We start from the raw sequence: 7,219 nt of genomic DNA, 5'->3' as shown, positions 1-7,219 counted from the left end.
TGGAGTGAATCCCATGCCTTTAAGAAGGATCAGAAAAAGTGAAATCCTTTAGTCAAGGAGATTAATGACAAACCATGGGAGCCCTAAAATTTTGGAAAAACCTGGCTTTGATTCTGTAGGCAATGGGAACCCTGTAAGGTTTGAAGGATAAGTAATAATACATTATGATACTTTCTAAGGATTATCTCTCCCTTAAAAATGGACATACAAAGGGCCATAAAAAACTCAAGAGACATGTACACCTCTGGAAATTGTTCTGGGCATGCCAAAGGGACAATGCTGGCTTGGGATACTACCTACCACTGTTCAAATCCTCCAGCCAGACCCCTACTCTAGCTAAGATTGACGTGAGCGAGAGTCAAGTTCTATCCCACCTCCCATTCTAGTTGTTTCTCCTTTTTCTCTTCCTTTCTGCTTCCTATTTGCCAGTGTTTTGTTCTTTATAGAGAAGGGTATTCATATCCGCCATTTTTACTTCTCACTCTTGGAAATAAATGAGACAGGTATGATACCCCTAATCTATAGACTATGAAACTGAAGTTCAGATAAGCCTTGTAACTTGTCTGAGGTCATGCACCTGGTAAATGAAGATCTATGACCTGAACTTTAGTCTTCTCACCCTAAGATTCGTGGTCTTCCTTCAACAAGAGTGCTTTTATCACCTTGCACTCAGCTGACCACAAACGTTCCAAATTTTAAGCACTCTTGCAACTGACAAGTTTAGGACAAAACCTCAAAACACTTAAAGAAAATAAAACAATATTTTATTTAATTGATTCAGTAGACGTTGTAATGTATTTCTGTGTAACTCACAAATTCATTAGATCTTCGTTTTCAAAGGGAGATACAGAAACCTCTTTTTTTTCTGGAACAATTCTTGAATTCCCAACGTTTCATACCCATGAGTTCCATATATGTGTACAGCAGGAACACAGGCATTCTCTCCTAAACATTCTGGCTTGAAGAGCTAATTAATATCACTCTTCTTTCCAAGATGAGATCTCAACGGCAACAGATCTACCTCACCATGAGAGTAGTCTTCTTCAGAATAATTACTCTCCACTTACTACATTAAATCCCTCTTATAACTTTTCCCTGTTGTTGTACCATGTTCTGGCTTTTATTCAGAAGAGAGATTGTCCATCCGTGCTAAGGATACTTCATTAAGAATGCATGACACCACTCATCACTCCTTACACTGGGATCTTCTGAAACTTTCACTGGAGCCCATGATTGGAATCCAAAGAGGAATCACCATTGCTTTCTCATCTGAAGGGCCAGAAGGGTTAGGGAAATGAAAGAGAAGAAAGATTATCAAGTCTTTGGGGGCAAATCTTATATGGAAGTAGGATTTTTAGTCAAAGGGGCCTCAAATTTCTTATTGTCCATTTTATTTCCAAGGAGGCAAAATAATTTCCAGGAGAAGTAATATGCCCTGAATCATGAAGCTGGTCAGCAGAAGTTGGGGATATCTTTCCCTGCATGTTCTGCCTCAGAGGTCCGAGGCTCTCTCACTGGTCTTGTTGTTTCAAACCAGTGATGCTCATGTACACCCAAAATACTCTCCGCCTCATTGTCCCCTCCTCCTAGAATGTTCTTTCTCCTTTATGTAGGGAAAGAACTCTCTTTAGTCAGGTCAGTAACCAATGGCCACCTCCTCAGAGACACCCTCACTGATCATAACTTTCTGAAATAGATTCCCTCCTCAGTGGCTCTCCCCTCTACCCTGCCTTATACTCCTCTGTAGACCCTTTTGACACCTGAAAATGTACTTTAAACTTGTTTGTTACTTCTTGGCTTTCACAGTAGGAGAGATTTTTGTATAAAGTAAGTATTCAGTATTTGGCCGGTGAGGGCTTCAGGGTTTAGTGGTTGAATAGAGGGTGTCATGTGGTGAAATTGCAAGAATCGCAAGATTGTATTCAACTCATGTAAAGCACTTAAAAATAGGAAGCCTCTGTTTGATTTTGTTTGGTTTCCCCACAGCATTCTTGCAAAGCAGGTACTTAAAAATAAGTATCTATGACCAGGAAGAGTGGCTTTGGGTTTCCAGCCATGTGTCTTACCAAATCTCCCTGTGGTCCCCCAAAAGTTCAGTTGCCTTGCAAAAGCCAAACATCTTGGCACCAGTTACTGTGGCTCTTCAAATGCCAAGGTCCCTCCAAAATTCCCTGAGGATTTTCTCTGATGTCTCTTAATGGGCAGGAAAATATTATTCTGCCAGTGAGGGCTGGAGGATCCCAAAGCTGAATTAGGAGTGTGGGCATAGCAAAAGGAGTATTGAACATGAAGTGGTAGGGTGGCCCTCAAAATGCCAGTGGTTGGGCTGGTTCTTCAGAAGGAAAAGATGGAAGACAATTGAGAATGGCTCACTGATGGGATGATATAGCCTTCCTCCCTTCTGTTCTGTCTACATCCCCATATGTATGTAATGGTCTGGTAAGTCACCATAATATAAGTCTGCTACTGAGTTGCAGCAGATAGAAGAAGACCTTTACTTTGACCTGGGTCTGCCTTGGCTCATGCCTCATGCTTACTGAGCTGACTTCCTCTTCTGCAAAATGGCAGCAATCGCTCTTGTCCCATCCAAATGAGAAGTGTTGGGGCCTGGGGAGCTGACTTGCCTAAATACCTCTTAGGTCATGAAGTCCTACACAAATATACAGCTCCAATTATCTGCCACAAAGTCTCAGTAAATGGTGTCTTGTTTTGTTTGGTTTAGTTGTTCAGGACAATATGTTTGTCCTGATCTTGCATTCTGAGAGCTCACAGGAATTTTAAATTTAATTTGATTTCTCTGATTCTGGCTTTCCCTCCACTTCCTATTTCAAGAGTGATCCATTTCTCTTTGGTTTCAGGTTCTAACGATGGGATTTTTTCCCCCTTTTTTCTTTTCTTTTCTTTTTTTTTTTTTTTTTTTTTTTTTTTGCATTCTGATTGCAAGCACAGCTTAACAAAGCCATATTTAAATGCAGGGAAATGTCACTTACATGTTAAAAAGCTCACAGAATCAAGTCAGTCTCTGCTGAATCTTTGAAGATGTTGTTTAATAAAAACCAAGAGATCTTTCTGACGCTGTCCAACAAAACTCTGGTAGATTTGTTCTGCGCATATTTTTGACAATAGTGATAAAAAAGTGGAGGGGGGGAGAGACAGGGTGCATCACAACAATCATTTTTCATTATAGTCAGATACCCTCCAGCTTCAGTGCAACACAGTCGATCCACAAAGATTGGGTATTAATTATGAAGGTGCACTTCAATTTATCAGCAAAGGATATCAAACAGGCCAAACACCACAGCCTCTCATATAATTTATCTCTTCCTTGTAGGGAGGCAGATAGCAACGATTTGCAAATTGCCTCCTCTGCAAAAGAAGGGAGAAAAACATACACACACAACACACAATTAAAAGCAGATAAGCATCAGGCGATGTGTCACATTTTCAGCAGAAAGCCAAAAGTGGAGGTCTTAATCTCCGGGGTTGGTTTGCTTCGAGTACTCACTGATACTTCCCTTGATGTGACTACTTAACTCCTATTAAAATTAATAGGGGTCAGGCTTGATCATCAAGGGAGAGAGGGCCTCCTGGCGCGTATAGGCTTCAAGTAATAAGGATTTGGTGATTACTATATTATTTGTCTGTTCATTTTCAGATTATCTTGTAAGTGTATGCTCTTTGTGATCTTTGGTCCAATTATAAAGAATAACATGTCGTGTAGGATCTATTTTTATTAAAGCAGCTTTCTTCCCTTAAGAAGCATATAATTTGAGAGGGCATATTGACAGGATCTTAATACATAGAGCTCAAAACTTACTTGTTCCCCAAAGAAGTCATGTTAGTTACTGTCTCTAACCTAGGCATACTTTTGTGAGAACCTGGACCCAAAGATTTGAAGAGTATCAAATCATAGAAAAACCCAGTGGTTTTTCTGGTTTAGTAGAAGGAGAGAGTAAGTTTGCTCCAATCTGTGATCCCATCTCAGAGCCAAATGCAAAATCCACGGCAACAATAATTATCAAACTTCTTTGAGACTCCATTTACTCTTCTGTTAAATGGGTATAAAATCACCAGCTTCAATGCTCTGTGGGAAAAAAAAGCACATTTGAGTACTGAGTGTCATATGTAAGTTATAAATCATTGAATTCTATACCTGAAACTGATATTGCACTGTATGTTCACTAGTGAAATTTTAAATTTAAAAGAAACACTTATTTTGATAAATGCAACTCTGATACATGGCTGGTGGAATTATAAAATGGTATAACCACTTTAGAAAACAGTTTGGCAGCTTCTTATAAAGTTCAGTGTGCCCCTATCCTATGAAGTAGCAATTCTACTCCTAGATATTTACCGAAAATTAAAAATATGTATGAAAATGAAAAGATCATGTTGAACTTTTATTTAACTGTTTTAAAAAAGATTTTATTTATTTACTTGAATGAAATAGAGAGAGCACGAGCAAGAGGGAGGGACAGAAGAAGAAGGAGAAAGAGACTCTCCCACTGAGCAGGGAGCCCAATGCGGGACTCTATCCCAGGACCCCAGAATCGTGATCTGAGCTGACGGCAGACTCTTAACCAACTGACCCACCCAGGCGTCCTCCAAAAAAGACCATGTTTATAAAACCACCCAGAATAAGGAGCTGCAGCAAACGTGACAAAAGTTACCCAATGTTAGAGTGTCTGATCTGTGCATGGAGGAGGATGGAGGAGAACCAAAGAGTCAGAGTCCATTTTCCGTGTTCTGACGTATTGCCAACTGAATTCTGTGCATTAAAGAAATGAGAACAACAAAAACAATGAACATGAATAACCGTTGGCAGCGTAAGAGACCTTTTAAAGGTACAGCGACAAAGAGGGCAGTCCTTTGAAACCAATATGTTTGCCGTCATGAAAAATCATGCTGCACACCTCTCATTGTTCTCACTTCACTGCAGAGGGTGAAAGCCACGTCTCCAACCTCCTCCGATCTACAGGTAAGCATTCAGGAGCCTCTGAGATATGCTTTCGGGGCAGCTGAGTGCCGTGAATAGGATCAGTCGCTCACGGAGAAAGCAATGATGGAGAAAGGAGTGATGAGATGGAGACTTTTCAAACGTTTATGTGCAGATAAAAATGCTGTGCTCCGACCTATGGAATGAGAGAAAAGACTTGCAAAACCTGTGTTTGATGAGCGGCTAATATTTCACATGTATATGGAACTCCTACAACTCAACAGAAAAAAAATAAAATAAAATAACTGATTTGAAAAACGGAGAGAGGGCTTGAATATACATTTCTCCAAAGAATATGCACAAATGACCAACAGTTGCGGGGAAAGGTGTTCAATATCTCTCATCATCAGGAAATGCAGATCAAAACTACAAGAATTCACTTATCATCATGAGCACTGAGTACGGTATGGAAGTGTTAAAACACTATAGTTCACGCCTGAGACTAATGTCATGCTGTATGTTAACTATACTGAAATTAAAATTTCTAAGACAGGTAAAATAAAAAAACACATTGAGATATTCCCCCTCACACTTGTTAGAATAGCTAGTATCAAAAAGAGAAGAACTAAATGTAGAAACTTGTCCAGTCACTCTGTTGTACACCTGAAACTAGTATAATATTTTATGTTAACTATACCAATACAGAGGTTGCCCCTTAAAATTTAAAGTAGAGCTACCACATGAGCCAACAATTTCCCTTCTAAGAATACATTCGGAGAAAATGAAATCAGTATCTCAAAGACACGTCTGTACCTCCATATTCATTGCCACATTATTCACAATCGCAAAGCCATGGAAACAATCTAAATGCCTGCTTAGAAGAGAAAGAAGGAAGTCCTGCCATTTACACCAACGTGGATGAACCTCGAGGACCTTCCCAAATGAATGAAGTCAGATAGAGAAAGACAAATACTGTGCGATCTCACTTATGTGTAGATCTTGAATGCATTGAACTCATAGGAACAGAATGGTGGTTGCCAGGGTAAGGGGTAAGGAAGATAGAGGAATATTAGTCAGACAGTACAGATTTCAGTATGGTATAAATAGATTCTGAGAATCTAGGTAAACCATGATGACTATAGTTAACAATATTATGTTGTATGTTTGAAAGTTGCCGTGAGAATAGAGCTTTAATGTTTTCACCATAACGACACCAGCAACAAAATAGTAATCATGTGAGGTAAAGGATGTGTTAACAAACCTTACTGTGGTAAATATTTCGCAAGATATATACATTTCGATCAAAATGGGTAAAGTACCTCAACGTGAGACAGGAATCCCTCAGAATCCTAGAGGAGAACATAGGCAGTAACCTCTTCGATATCAGCCACAGCAATTTCTTTCAAGATATGTCTCCAAAGGCAAAGGAAACAAAAGCGAAAATGAACTTTTGGGACTTCATCAAGATCAAAAGCTTCTGCACAGCAAAGGAAACAGTCAACAAAACAAAGAGGCAACCCACGAAATGGGAGAAGATATTTGCAAATGACAGTACAGACAAAAGGTTGATATCCAGGATCTATAATGAACTCCTCAAACTCAACACACACAAAACAGACAATCATATTAAAAAAATGGGCAGAAGATATGAACAGACACTTCTTCAATGAAGACATACAAATGGCTATCAGACACATGAAAAAATGTTCATCATCACTAGCCCTCAGGGAGATTCAAATTAAAACCACATTGAGATATCACCTTACACCAGTTAGAATGGCCAAAATTAGCAAGACAGGAAACAACATGTGTTGGAGAGGACGTGGAGAAAGGGGAACCCTCTTACACTGTTGGTGGGAATGCAAGTTGGTGCAGCCACTTTGGAAAACAGTGTAGAGATTCCTCAAGAAATTAAAAATAGAGCTTCCCTATGACCCTGTAGTTGCATTACTGGGTATTTACCCCAAAGATACAGATGTAGTAAAAATAAGGGCCATCTGTACCCCAATGTTTATAGCAGCAATGGCCATGGTCGCCAAACTGTGGAAGGAACCAAGATGCCCTTCAATGGATGAATGCATAAGGAAGATGTGGACCATATACACTATGGAGTATGATGCCTCCATCAGAAAGGATGAATACCCAACTTTTGTAGCAACATGGATGGGACTGGAAGAGATTATGCTGAGTGAAATAAGTCAAGCAGAGAGAGTCAATTATCATACGGTTTCACTTATTGTGGAGCATAACAAATCGCATGGAGGACAAGGGGAGATGGAGAGG

General features: G+C 39.6%; 1 long non-coding RNA gene across 1 annotated transcript; it reads right to left on the bottom strand.

The window, feature by feature from the left end:
* Window positions 1–782: 782 nt before the first annotated feature.
* On the bottom strand, window positions 783–6,312 carry LOC106006028. The gene is made up of 5 exons (XR_001179820.2): window positions 6,256–6,312; window positions 4,914–5,132; window positions 4,671–4,768; window positions 2,991–4,084; window positions 783–1,269 (listed from the first exon to the last, which is right to left on the bottom strand). It is a non-coding gene; the product is annotated as an uncharacterized LOC106006028 (long non-coding RNA).
* Window positions 6,313–7,219: the final 907 nt, after the last annotated feature.

Source organism: Mustela putorius, unplaced genomic scaffold, assembly GCF_011764305.1.
Source record: "Mustela putorius furo isolate JIRA1106 unplaced genomic scaffold, ASM1176430v1.1 tig00000129_pilon_pilon_pilon, whole genome shotgun sequence".
Taxonomy (NCBI): Eukaryota; Metazoa; Chordata; class Mammalia; order Carnivora; family Mustelidae; genus Mustela; species Mustela putorius.
This window is presented reverse-complemented; position numbering and strand designations above follow the sequence as displayed.